This window comes from Ambystoma mexicanum, chromosome 12 (genome assembly GCF_040938575.1).
Source record: "Ambystoma mexicanum isolate Mex_15411 chromosome 12, UKY_AmexF1_1, whole genome shotgun sequence".
Classification (NCBI taxonomy): domain Eukaryota; kingdom Metazoa; phylum Chordata; class Amphibia; order Caudata; family Ambystomatidae; genus Ambystoma; species Ambystoma mexicanum.
Window position 1 is genome coordinate 878,746,997 of NC_090936.1, and position 15,053 is coordinate 878,762,049.

Genomic DNA, 15,053 nt, shown 5'->3' on the forward strand with positions numbered 1-15,053 from the left:
AAACGGTTTGTTAGCACAATGGTGTGTTTCAACAGAAAAACCCCTGTGTTAGTTAAACCTGGTAAAGTACGTGCTTTAACAATTGTTTTTGTTCATTTACAAAAAGGGGGGGCATTCTAACTCTGCCTGATATGCCAAAATTGGGCTAAACATATTTCTAAATGCAATCTGTTTAAGGATGAAAAGCTTGGTTTGGCCCTGCTGGGATTCAAAACTGGATTGGCAGTCTGCGCACATCTGTCAAACGCAAGTACTCTACTTGCTGTGCTACCAGTCCTGCCATTCCATGGCTTGTCAACTTTTATTTGGCCAACATGCCCGCAAAGTGAATAAAGTGAATATCAAATCCCGAGTTTTCTCTTGGCAAGGGATCCAAACCTGCATCATCAGCTCTGCATAGATGTCAAAAATGCGTGCTTTCTATGCAGCCTTACAACCTGAGGGATATATGTTTGCTTTCCAGGTTCTTCTCGAAAGTTTGCTTAAAATGACTTTAAGGGGATGAGTCTGTTATGCATGCCAGTGTCAATTGAGCCTGGCTCGTGCTGTTCGCGAGGATGAAAGGCTGAGTTTGGCCCTGCCGGTGCGTTAGCAGGCACTGCACAGATGTCAATGCGAGTGCTCTACTGGCTTTGCCTCTTGACCAGCTAAATTAGTTTGTAAACAGTTATAATGAAAACAGCAGTTCCCTAGCAGAGACTGCTTTACAACTGTAATTATTTGCGAATTACTTTGAAATATTTATTTTTGCAAATCACTTTCAGAATGTTGAAGCTGGGGGATTGGTGCGAACCCCCAACCTTTGAAGCCCAAGTCTGAACGCTTGCTGACTGTGCCACAGAGAGTGGCCTCAGCATCTGTTTACTGAAGCTTGAGCATTCGCCCTGCTTCAATAACTTTACTAACAAACGCGGTCACTACACCCGGGCCCACCCGGATGGGAGGCCCAGGGCCGTAAGCTGGGAGGTGGGGGGTTTGTGCTAAGTCCGGTGGGGCAGTGCCTTTTGGCGCTGCCCCACTTAGCATGCACACGGTGGGGTCGGGCTGCTGGGTCCCTTAACAATGGGAACCCAGACAGCGCGTCTCCAAGACAGGAGGGTGAGGTGAGAGGGGCAGGTGACAACCGGCAGTCGCTGCCCCCTGTCACCTTGCCCTCCATACTTCAAAGGCCCCCCTTCCCATCCTGCGGATGCTGAGCGGGGGCCTTTTGAAGTTCAAAGAAAGGGCCGCCTTGCCCCCAGGCCGAATTTTGCCTTTATCTGGCGGGGGCAAGGTGGCCCTTCTCATGCTTCCTCCCCGTCAGCCACGAACAGCAGCAGGATGGCTGCAGGTCTAAAAAACCATCCCTCCCACCCTGCAAATAACTGTAAGGAAAAGCTATAGCGAGGGCCAGGTAGAAGATGGAACACAATCATATCATTAGGGGAGGCTAAAACGCCTCACTTCAAAAAATAAACATAAAAATTGAACTCCAAGAAGGGCCTTTTTAAAATACCGGGGGGTCTTTTTGTCTATTAGTTAATATTCTAGGAAAATACAGTTATAGAAGACCCAGGCGCTCAGAATCCACCAGAGAACATCAATACAGGTGGGAGCTCTAGGGGTATTACAAAACTGAAAAGGAGAGAGGAACCTGAGCAGAAACATGTACTAGTAAGCCTCAAGTATCCACCTCCATGCATGCAGAAGGGGGGGTCTCACAACAAGTGGATCAGGAGCAGGGTAAGTTCCTAGTAAGGCTCCGGAACCCACCCCCTCGCATCTTTTTATGCAAGATAAGCGCACTGGGGTACGCAAGTGGATCGTGGGCAGGGGAAGTTCCCAGCTAAGCCCTTAGAACCCACCCCAGCAGCGAAATAGTACAACACAAGCACTGAAGGGGTTTCACAACACAAGTGGATCGGGAGCAGGGAACATTCTAGTAAGGCTCTCTTTTTGAACCCATTCCAGCTGTAAAAACAGGCAGCCTTAAGCGCTGAGGGGGTCCCACAACGCAAGTGGATCGGGAGCAGGGTAAAAACCTAGTAAGGCTCTTTGAACCCACCCCGGCTGTAAAAACAAGCTGCTTCAAGCGCTGAGGGGGTTTCATAATGCAAGTGGATCGGGAACTGGGTAAAAACCCAGTAAGGCTCTTTGAACCCACCCCGGCTGTAAAAACAAGCTGCGCTAAGCGCTGAGGGGGTCTCACAAGGCAAGTGGATCGGGAGCAGGGTAAAAATCTAGTAAGGCTCTTTGAACCCACCCCGGCTGTAAAAACAAGCAGCTTTAAGCGCTGAGGGGGTTTTCACAATGCAAGTGGATTTGGAGCTGGGTAAAAACCCAATAAGGCTCTTTGAACCCACCCCGCTGTAAAAACAAGCAGCTTTAAGCGCTGAGGGGTCTCACAATGCAAGTGGATTGGGAGCAGGGTAAAAACCCAATAAGGCTTGTTGAACCCACCCCGGCTGTAAAAACAAGCAGCTCTAAGTGCTGAGGGGGTCTCACAATGCAAGTGGATCGGGAGCAGGGTAAAAACCCAGTAAGGCTCTTTGAACCCACCCCGGCTGTAAAAACAAGCAGCCTAATGCGCAGAAAGGGTCACGTAGCACAAGTGGATCTGGAGCAGGGAAGACCCTAGTAAGGCTCCTAGAACCCACCCCCGAGGAAACAACTAGCCCGCAAACGGAGCGTGGGGGCTTCAAAAACTCAAGTGGATCATGTGTGGAGAAAGTGCCAAATTCATCTCCAAAGAGTGGACCAAGAGGCTAAAACGCCTCCATCCGTGGAAAAGTACAAAACAGATGACCAAAAAATCAAAATGGCTCCAAGAACACATCCCGCGGAGGATCAAGTGAATGGCTTCACAACGCGGGGTTTTGTTTTATCAAGAAATACGGATCAAGAGCCATAACTTCAGCGAAAATCACCCTGTGAGCAAGAGAGGGCGCAAGTGCTAAACCTGGTCAGATTGGACAGAAATGAAAGGCACACAAGCGCACACCTCCCCACCTCACTTGGAAAGGACAAGAGAAAGCAGGATGAACCTGCTCCAAAGACAAGCAATTATGAACATGTCACAGCTCACACGCTGGGGCCAAACAATTGTCACAAGCTTTCATTGGAATGGCGGCGGGGATCAGCCTCGAGCGGGCCCCTAATTGGGATTAGGGCCCCCCGCTCACCTGTTCCCTCTGTCCCCAAAATATAGTATTGTTATCCTTATGTGATGTTATGGCTGGTTTTTCTTTTGCACCATGGCTGGTACTAAAATAAAGCTTGTGGCCAAAGTTTTTTCCACCTCACATCCTGGTCGTCAGTCTCCTCATTCCTGCAACTGTCATTCTGTATTGCTTGTCTTGTCACACTTGTCATCCATCCGTGTCACCCGCATGCCAGTCCCCAGCACAAAAACACTTCCAGGCTTATTCCCACTTGGTCTGAGCCCTGAGCTTGCATGCCAGGCACCGTGGCTGAAACTTACTTGGAATTGTAGAACAGTCGCTTCACTGCCCAAGGGTTCGATGTGCACTTCACACCTTCCCAGACCTTCCAAAATGTTCGCCTTCCCTCGAGGGCAGCGCTAGGTCTCCTCAGGCAAAGCGGGAGGGGAAAATTGTCAAGTCAATTCTTTATTCCCCTGCAGAGCGAAGGTCTCGGGAAAGTCTGGTTCTTCAATTAAAGTTGTTAGCAGTGACACCGCGTATACAGCGAACACACCTTGCAGAATACCACAGATGCTGAGTGCACAGCAAACTTCGGAAAAAGAATGGGAAGACACTGAGTTAACAGTGAACTTCCCAGGTACTGTTTGGGTGTCCGTGCAGGGTCGACAAAACAGTTTGTGTTTTAGGAGCTGCACACAGCTCATTATATAGGCCCCAAGAGGCCCTTATTCTTTGTACTGTGTGGGGGGGCTGTGCGCCAGCCCGCAAGGCCAGCCTGCGGCTGACTAACCTGCCTAAGCATCCAGTGTCTCCCTGGTGCACTGTACCCATATATCCTCTTGGAAGGATGAGGTATTTATTACCTCGCCCTTCCTGCCTTTCATGTGCCAGACTCTGCTGGCTGTCTCCCTTATCTGTGAGACTGAGAGGGGCACTGACCTTGGAGGAAGGCTGTGCCCCTCTCCGCGCCTGCTGCCCTGTAACAACAGTTACATTGCCTCGCCTAGGGCTGCCCAGCGGCATTACCCATGGCGTGCCCACATGGCTGTGGATATACCACAGGCACATTGACGCTCCACTCCGCTATTTTACACTGCATGGTGCCTCACTGCCTCGCTGTGGGGTGCTCAATTCCAAAACTGAGATAGCCTACTTCCTGGCGTCCAAAGCCTCACCTCTGCCCTCTCCTCTTGCCCCTCCCTCATCCCATAGGGCGGGCAACATGGGGGTGCTCTTTGCCAGCAAACTAAAACTACAGCAATTCCTTACTTCCACCTCTACGGGGGCCATACCTACCTCCCTCCTCAGCATCCCCTTTCTTGTTCCACTCCACCAAGACTCCAATGTCCAGCCGTGTCCTCGGCTGTCTGGATTACTACTCCTCCCGCTCTGTGGGACTTCCTGTGTTCTCCTTTACCCCTGTTAAGGGAGATTTCCCTTTACCCCCGTGGGCAGGGTGTTTAGGCATATCTTCCTGACTTCATTACCAGGGATTCCTTAAAAGTCTCACATGATCTCTAAGTAGCAATGCGACAGCACAACCCAGGAGTAGCTCTCATTAGGTGGAGTGGGGATACGAACAGGTACAGCACACATGTATCACAAATACCAAACGGAAAATTGTTCACACAATATAATTTTATAAACATATAATTTGTATATGAAAAAGCAAGGGGTATAACACTATGCCAAAAGGTAACTTATACTTTACAAAATAAATGCAACACTGTAAGAGGCAAGCAGCAACATTTTCAAATAGTTCTTTTGAGCTAATCAAGAGTCTCATAGAAAGGAAAATTGAAACAGTACACTACTTTGCCTGACAATTGCAATAAGAGTTTTTCAAAGAGACCAAAGGAGACCATGTCTGCAGATTTGGACAGGAAAAGAGATACCACAGAGTACCCTGAGTGATGAAGAAGGGACCCAGAGAAGAAGGTTCGAGCAAAGGACTCACCACCGGCAGTGTTGGAGAGTCAGGAGGGCAATACCCTGGGTCCAAAAAGCAGTTCTGCAGTGGGCATTTTTTGCGATTTTCAAAAAAGTCCGTCACTGTGCATATTGTTTAGTGAACACTGCAGGTTCCAGTGCATGGCTGATTATTGAAGATTCAGCATCTCCAGAGTTGGAGGTCCGAGCCAGAGGAGTTGTAGGGGAAAGAGCTGCAGACAGAAAGCATATATTTGGGCTGTCTGACGGATTAGAATTCTTGCGTGTGCTGTTTTCTTATTAGTCATGTGCGCAAGCAAGTAGTAATGGAGTGAGTTACTATTGTGAGCAGGTGTAGCCGACAAGCAACCATTTCATTAGGCGGCTGCAGGTGTCTCCACAAGATGGTCTTAAAACTAATGTGTAAGGGGTGCTGCTTTAATCGCAAATGCTGGGAAGATTCTTAAGTTTGATTTATAAAACAGCAAACATTTTAGGTTCCTGTGGGTAGAGGTCATCCCCTGAAATCTCAGATTAGTGTGAACAGGGGCTCTAGAGATGGGTTTCACAAGTATCCTGGATTGCAACCCTCTATGCTTGATTGTTCAATGTGGGGAATAGAAGAGAACTGCTGTCCAATGGTGGAAGATGGCTACCTTTCCTGCAAACACGCATTGGTAAAGCCAATCGTATTTTTTATTTTTAATATTTTGGAATGGCTGAGCTCACAGTTCAAACCTTTCAAAACGACAATTCATAACACTATTAAAATTACAATGCATCCTTTTTTAGCAAATTTAGATGGAACTTTAAAAAGATGTTAAAACCACATACAGTCATAAAATCACAATTTAACAATGCTAAAATTATCCTTTTTCTGGATCCACCTGAAAAATGTCCAAGGGTAAACAAAATGTATCCCAGCTAAAATCAGTGAAACATGACAACCTTTAAAAATCATTTCCCAGACATCATTAACAGCAATGAGCTCATAGTCCTTAAAATACTGTTCTAAAAAGAGTTTCCTCTTGGTTATCAGCTCAGGACATAAAACCACTGCATGCTTTAACGTTTCCAGTCCCTTTTTTATTATTACAGAATCAACATCCTCTCTGTTCCTTTGACCAGTTTAACCTTGAGCCTATTACACCTCTTGTGGGTCATAAAATGAAGCGAAATCTTAGGAAAAGAGTTCGAAACCTGGGGCTAGGAAATGTACACAAATACGGTTGGATTTGATGAAAGGGTTTTGTCTCAAAATGACCGACCTAAAAAACCTTGTATCTCTGGCAGGCTTCCCAAGTTTATCTCCAATCGTATTGCCATAATTTAACCTGATATCGGCTTCCAACATTATGTCAAAGCCAGCTTTCTTCCATGACTGTAACGAGGTATCAGCATGGGCTTGCAACAATTTGAATATTGACGGGATTATAGTTTTACAATTGTTTGGTTCAAAAACATTTTCTCAACATAGTTAAAATCCACCATTTGTACATAATATTCAATGATAATAGCCCTAGTTCATAACAAATTAACTGGATAGGCAAACCTTTTAAATCCCAATCCAGCATACACTCCACCATCTTTGTCTCTGCACCATAGACCAAGATCAAAGCCACCTTTTGTTTGTAAAAGCTGATAAGCGGGAGACAAGAGAACGTCCCATATTTCCTATGGATAATTCTCCCCTAGTTTTTATGTAGGCATGGAAAGACATTTTCCAGGCACTGCCATAATGGTACTATCTGGCCATAAGATGACAACAGCTGGCAAAAGGTGTTCGCACATCAGTATATCATGACAGTGCCCGCAAATGTCTATCACATGCCTACCCAACAGCCAAAACTATTGACTTTGCCAATTCTTGTTATTAGCAGGAATTCGGCGAAAGGAGTGGATGCAAGGACACACATATTAATTATAAATAAAATGCCCAAAGGCACATTTGGCTGAGACATTTTTATCACACTAGGAGATGGTTTATAGTTGCAAAAATGCCATTACCTTATAGAAGACTGCTCTGAAAAAACATAAGCTTCCCCTTAAATGCCTAAGGTTAGCTCAAAGTGATCCTGGGAGAAGGGTGTTTTAGATGGGGAGGGGCAAGTAATGGGTGAAAATGGTCATAGGGACCAGCATGGCCATAGTTAGTGAAATGGTGGATAAAAATCCAAACAATACCACAGCATGTGTGTCCCCCCTCACATCCCATCTCTCTCCTAGCTTCCCATGTCAATGGTTCTGGCTTATAAGCAGAGCTTAAAGCACCAACTAATGACCAAAACTTAAAACAGTTTGGAGAATCATACCCCAAGTCCTTGTCATTATTTGGATACTTTTAACACTTTCTTAACGTTCGAGTGGCTATGCGTGAGAAGAAAACCCAGTCCTATTTTTTTGCCCTTTGGATCCTGGGACATACATTTTTTTCTTTCCCATTTCAAATTTAATAACACTACAAGTCACAGAATTCCAAGCAAAAACAGGACTGGATGGCCTTCTCACGACGCATGGCCATGGGAAGTTTGAGAGCTCTGGGATTCCTGCCTCCTTGCATGTTAGGAGTGTTAAACATTTGAGCTCGGACTACTATGTTATCAGTGAGCTTAAACATAATTCAAGAACGCATTATGATTTGCACAGCCTTGGGCGTGGCCACTATAAATGTCATTCGGGCCCACTAGCCAGGGCCTTAAGCCCTAGCCAGTGAGCGCAAACTTCGACCATACCCACTGTATCTTTTAAAACACTGCCTTTCTTTCCCACTCACGAGCCATGGCCTTCGCCCATGACCATTGGCCCGGACATTGGCCATGGCTTTTTTACATGTTGCCCCAATAGCTTCCTTCCGGTCCCACTAGCCATAGCTTTCAGGTGTGGCCACTCTACATATTGCTCCAATAGCTTTCCTACACGGGAGGACTAGCCAGTGGACCCAGCCTTTGACCGTGGTCACACCAATAGGTTTATTTTAGGCACAATAGCCATGGCCAGTGGCCACAGCCTTTCGCAGTGGCCCCTTGACATGTTGCCCACAGGGTTTCGTTGGGGCGCACTATTGCGCCGTTCTGTTCCTTAAAGGAACCCAGTAGCCATAACCTTCGGCCACATCCATCACCACCCAAATCACTGTAGCTGTAAAATTCCCTCTTTTTTTCTTAATCCCATCTTTTACCTCTCTCTTTTTAAAAATAAAACGTGTTCCCATAACCTTGCTTATGAATGTACTACAGATAACCATGGTTATCCGTGAAAGGACACAAATAACCACAGTTATCTGTCAAAAGTGTGTAAAATACCAAACTCTTCCCTGCTCTACCAGGCATTCATCAAGTGCCCCCTCCACGTGCTGTGCCCGCCCCACTCTCGTAATGTTTTTCCCCTCCCTATACCTCTCCCATTCCCCCAACACTCGTCCTTTCATCCTATGCACTTTCATTCCAGATCTAGTTTTCTATCATAACCCCGGTTATACCCATTACAACTGTGGTTATCTCTTGCATCAAGTACAAAAAAATAACAGATTTTTAATTTCTGAAAAGCCTCACTGATGCATTGTCGGACACATAGATAGCTATAATTTTCAGAGGAGGGGGAGCCCCCTTGCCCATCAAATATTTTAACAACTACTGGACAGAATAACCCCAGGCCACTGCTGAAAATGTTATTAGCCTCTCTTAGCCTCTCTGCTGCAAAGCACCAAGACTGATATAGAGGTTTTAAGGTGTAGGGGGCACCCATTCTCTGTTGAATATTTTAAATACTACTGGATGGATTTACCCCAAACCAGGCAAGGAAATTAAGTCAATGCTTTGTGCTGAATTAGTTCCTTATTTGGTCCAAATCTGCCAAGTGTTTTTTTACGCTCTGGCTTTTCAAAAACTGCACTTTTTCTCTATGGGAAAACTAATAGGAGTAGACTGAAAACTGCATTTTTATCTTTTCTTAAAAACCTTTTTTTTCGTTTTTTGACAAATTGTTCCTAAAATTTCTAGTTTCGGGGGCCCCTTGACCAACTCCTGGTTTGGAAAATGTCATCCAAATCCAACCAGCAAGTCAAAAGTTATTAGCCTCACCCAGCTTCTCTGCTGTAAAAAGCACCAAGACCGATATAAAGGTTTCAAGGAGCAGGGTTTTAAAAACTACTGGATGAATTTACCCCAAACCAGTGAAGAAATTAAAGTCAATGCCTTGTGCCCAAGTTGTTTCTTATTTGGTCCGAAACCAGTGGTTTTCACGTTACGGCTGTAAACAAAATTAACTTTTTCTCGATAGGAAAATGAATGGGCCCAAAACTGTGAAACTGTGGTGTTTTGTTTTCTTAATAACTTTTCCAATTTATGACATATTGTTCCCACAATTTTCAGTATAGGGGAGCCCTTTGCAGACCTTTTGTATTGTGAATTTCATCCAAATCCATCCAGGAAGTCAAACGTTATTATCAATAGAAATTTGGGAAAAAAGGCTGCTTTTTCTTTTCTGAAAAATCGGTCGGCCTCTCTGCTGCAAAGCACCATGGGAGACATAGCTATAATTTTGGGGAAGGGCCCCTGCCCCTTCTCCGTCAAATATTTTAACAACTACTGACTAACCCAGACTTTGTACTTGGTCCAATTCCGTCCAGCGGTTTTGGCTGTGTGCTGGAGAAAAATGTGGACTTTTTCTCTATTTGAAAATGAATGAGGACTACGTTGAAACAGTGTTTTTAAATTTCTTAATAGTTTTTTTTGTTTTTAACAGATCTTTCCCAAAATGTCCAGTCTGGGGGAGCGTGTGGCAAACCTTTTGTTTGCAGAATTTTAGCCAAATCCATCATGCGAGTCAAAAGTTAGTAGCAATTAATTGTTCGGGTTTCCTATGCATCTCGATACTCACCGTAACTATAGTGTGGAGATATATATATATATATATATATATATATATACATATATATATATATATATATATATATATATATATATATATATATACACGGCCCATGGTACCGGCCGTGTAGTTATGGTTAAGTTGCTAAACTCATAGGAAGAGCACTTTTTCGGCAGCTTATAACTTCGCTCCCCATGGACAAATCCTGACCAAACTTTGCAAACAAAGTATATGGGCAGCTTTTTCTCCAAGTTTGCTGAGGTTTAGTGGGGGGGCAAAGTTATAGGGGGGAACCAAAAATTATTTTTTCCCATAGACTAAATGGGGAAAACTTTGCGCCTGGCTAGACAGATTTTCTGTTTGTGGCAGCAGCGGTGGCTTGGGACAGAAAGCGTGCATTTGTGTGTTTGGTGGAAATCCGACCAGTACTTTTTTGGCAAATGATTGAAATGTAAGTCCCAAAAAATTTGTGATATATGGGTCCGGTCCGCAGATCCATTTCCCTGTTCGCTCCGCGGACCGACGTGTCATTGGCCTGTGGTACGCCGTGATGTCAGCGAACGTTGGGCGCGGCCGGTGTTTGGCTGGAGGGAAGCATGCTGCGCGTCAACATTTTTGGGAAACGCCACCATGGTGTATCGGAGGACAGTGCAGTGGCGGAAGGGTGTGGAAAATGTACCGTACGGCCTGTGTTGGCGGCAAGAAGGGAGGGAACGCGTGGGGGAGTGAGAAGTGGTTCATGTGAAATATATGTTTAGGTGGAAGAAGACAGAGGAGTGACTGTATTGTTCGCGTGTACTGCCTGAAGTTGCGAGTACTTACGCAGGCTTGTACTTTGTGTGGTGTTTGTAGGCAGGTGCCGCAACGGCCCCATAGATTGTGGCGCCACCTGTTTGCGGCCACTTCTTTCCGTGATGAGTGGTGGCAGGTACAGTTTAGAAGGGGAACAATTTGCACATGACATACGTTGGGTGGGAGCGCAGGTGGCTGTGCTATGCGGATGGAATGCGGTAGTTGGGCACCTGGTGGCATGCATGGGTCAAGGAACTTGCGTTGGGTCTGTGGAAGGATTACAATATTGGCTGCATGGTAGTGTTGCAACCCGAGTGTGGCTACTTGTGCAGTGGCAGTACAGTTTGGGAATGGAAGTGGGGACAGCCGTAGTATGTCAATCAAAGTGCACAGGGGTGCAGGAGAGAGTGTTTTGTTTCTACATTATGGTAAGTGGTGCAATGTGTTGCTGTATAGGTCCATGGCAGTGCGCAGGTTGGGTAGTAGTGCTGGTGGTAGTGCTGTGTATGTGGATAGGCAAAGTTGGTGAAATGGATGGTGCTATTATGTAGCAGTGACAGTCTTGAAGGTCTAGACTGTTGGGTGCATGGCAGAAGGCCATAGGCCATGCACTCAAGAGGCTAGGACTTTAGGACATACACGGTAGTAAGACATTTGAGATTATGCAGCAGGCAGAGGGTTGTGACCTGTAAAGAATGGGTGTGGAGTACATTTCAGACACAATAGTGCAGGAGAAGTGAGCTGCCATGCCTGCAGGTTTGGTTTTGCTGGTGAGGACACTGTTACAACATTGTAAAGTTTTTGATGTGTAGTTGGAGATGGTGCTGTGAAAAGTGATGCAGTGTGGGCAGTGGGTGCTGGGTTTGCATACTGTCACTACGGAGTTGCGGTGCCTGTGTTGAAGGTGTGGCTTATTGGGTGTATGGCCGAAGGTGGTAGGCTGTACGCGATGGACTGAAGCGCCTACAACTTGAGGAAACCCACGCCACTAATGTAATGTTGACTGTGCATCTGGTAGACGGTGATGACCTGCAAAGAATGGTTGTGCAGTATGTTTCAGATGCCATAGAGCAGTACAAATGAGCTGGCAGGTGTGCATGTTTGGTTCTGCAGGTGAGGTGGCTGGTAGAATATAGTGAAGTTTTGGATGTGTGATTAGAGATGGTGCAATGAAAAGTCATGCCGTGTGCTCACTGGGTGCAGTGTGTGCATCCTGGCAGTATGGCACAGGATATGGTTGAAGTGCAGCTTCGATGGGTTGTTTACTATGATGTGTGCAGAATTGTTGAGGTAGGGGCAATATTGTGACAATGTTTTGGTCAGGTTGGTAGTGAAAAAATACTTTGTGAATGGCAGTGGGTAGGGGTGATGGAGGCTATGGTATCTTTGTGGATGGCGTTAAGTGCGGCCTGCTTTCGTCAATGGGTGCTTTATAGTGTGAGGGAGTTGGGCTGAAGTGCTGCTATGTATGTTACGTTTGTGCACAATGTTAGCTGCCTACATGGTCGTATGCATGCATTAACAGTGTTGTTGTGGGTTCTGGGCAGGGGTGGAGTGTTGTGTGCATGGCGAAAGGTGTGCTGGGTGTGCCGCAAGATCATTGTGGATGCTGAAATAGGGCATCCTGTAGGAAAAGGTTCTGGTGAAGGGGCTTTGGAAGCAAAGGGAACATGTTCTCAGAGTGTTAAAGTGGAAATATGGAGTTGTGTACAGAAATGATAGTGTGCAACGCAGAGTTTCAGTATGTGATTGATGCAGGCGTTTTTGAAAATGTGATAGCTGTTAATCAGTGCGAGTAAGGGACTGTTGGATCAAAGGAGTGCTAGGGGAAGAAGTATTGTGTCTGCTTTGCTGGGGCATGGCCATAGCTGTAGCTGGGAAAGCACATGTCCCACATCATGGGTTTCTTGGAAAATTCGAGAGCAAAGGGAAGAAGTATTGTGTTTGCTTTACTGGAGCGTGGTCCTAGCTGTAGCTGGGAAGGTGCATGTGCCAAATCATGGCTTTATGAGCATGGTGCCTTCGCAAATGGAATTGTGGGGATTCTCCAATGAGGATTGGAGGGTGTGGTTTACCTGAAGGGGCAGTGACATATTTACCGAAAGGTAGATGTACTGAGGTTGGCAGACATGGAGAGACGGCGAGTGCTTATAGTCGGTGATAGCTTTGTGCACGATCTGCACAGGTATGCCGTGGAAAGAGGCTTCGATACTGACTTTCACTTGGAAGGAGTGCAGGCTTTTTGGGCTTCCAATTTATGAGTGGGTTTTCGGCTGCATGGATGTCCTTTGCAAATATGTGGCCTCTGTTGGTACTGTACATGTGCTGGTCCTGCATTTTGGAGCACTACATTTGGGGCACATATCATGTTTATGTTTGCTTGCTTATTTAAAGAAGTTGATGAGAGCTGTGATGCAGATATTTCCTACTGCAGAGGTGATTTTCTCATCGATGACACCAAGAGGACAATGGGAGCATGCCGGTTTGAGTTGTTTACAGCTAGAGGTTGAGAGACGTTGGATAAACAGAAGCATGTGCGACTTTATGTCCAGTGTTGGGATGTTCTGCACAGACTATGGAAGCATGAATAACCAGAAAGAGTTCCAGTGGTTCCAGGGAAATGGCTTTTTTTTTTACTTCCATTGGCAATGCTGTTGTGTTTTCCACTGTGCATGAAGCATTGCAGAGAATCCCGTAGAAATGTAAGAAAAAATGTGATGTCATCTTTTTTTAAATTTTTCATAAACTTTATTTATTGCTGGCATCTTACAGTACAGGGATCATCATATATGACATTGGGAAATTCAATTAGATATACATTATCATTCATTGTGTTAATTAAGAAGGCTAAAGGGGGGGGGGACCTAGATCAGGCAGATTTCCATTTTAAGGTCTAGACAGTTCATTCATCGGAAGGGTCTTCGCCACTTCGCAAGTACTCCCTGAGGGGACCCCAAATTTCTTTTGGTCTGGAGGTGGTCTGGTTGCCTCGGATATATGCTTCTTCATTTTCTTTTACGTTTATAAGGTCTGTGAGCCAGTTTCCATTAGTGGGAAGGGTTTTGGATTTCCATTTCCTGAGGATATTGCGCTTGGCCACTGCTCCTCCCACTGCAAACAGTCTGCAAGTTTTTATAGAGGCCTTCCCGATAACCCCCAGCAGATATTTCAGCAGTGTGGCCGGGATGTGTATGTTCAGTATATCACTCATGGTTTCCGCTATCTCCCCCCAAAATCGCCTGATCGGTGGGCATTCCCAGTACATATGAATTGATTTGGCGGCTACCACTCCGCACTTGGGTGGGACATGTGGCTTGTTTAGTGTGATCAAATTTGGATATCTTACTTGGGGTAATGTGCATGTGATTTATGATTTTTAACTGTATGAGTCTGAAGTTAGCGCATAGGGAGATGTCTTTTGTGTATTTGCAGAAATGTACTCATTTTTGCTCGTCAATCACCGTGTTCAGATCACTTTCCCATTTCTTTTTCATCTCGTTCTTGGATGGGGTATTGCGTTGTACCATTTGGTCTTGGTCTAATACCGCCAGGTACCACATTGATGTGGAATTTTCGAGATATTGGCAATCACCCCACTACCTGAGAGGATGTCATTGGCAGGTGCACTGGCCACTGGAGCATGACTGGAGGATAAGGGGAGCTATGAGTGAGCATGTTAGAGGCAGGAGCTAGAGGAGTAAGGAACCTGTATGCCAGTCAGACCCAGATCAGGACAGAAACTAGGCAAGCAGAGCACTTCAATTCAAGATAGAGACGCAAATTAACCAACCCTACTAACAACTTCCCTTTCTGCATACACCTCTCAAACTCCAAACCAAACACAACCAAACCTACAGCACAACAAACCGCACATACTTCACTACATTGCAACAACAAAACAAAAACACACATAGCCTTGCACAGCAGTACACAACGACTACCAGCCGCAAACACCCCAGGCCCAGCCAACAGACCCACCGGGCTGAAGCCGCCAACAGCACATCACTGCTCTCTTGCACTTTTCCCACCTCCTATTACTAACTCAATCTCCCCTCCTCTTCCAGAGCCGCCAGAGCGCCAAGGGACCACTCCGGTGGTGGTAGTGCGCGGTACAAATGTCCTTTAACATTAACATTAACATTGTGGAGACGTTGCTGGTGAAACCGTCTTCTGTCAGGATGTCGGATAAGAATTTATGTGTAACGGGAGCCATTGGAAAGGATGGCCATTTCTTCACGCAGGCTGCTTTCAAGCGTTGGTATTGTAGGATTGTGAATAGGCCAGGGCCCGTTCTGTTTTGGATTTTGGCAACAGTAAGAA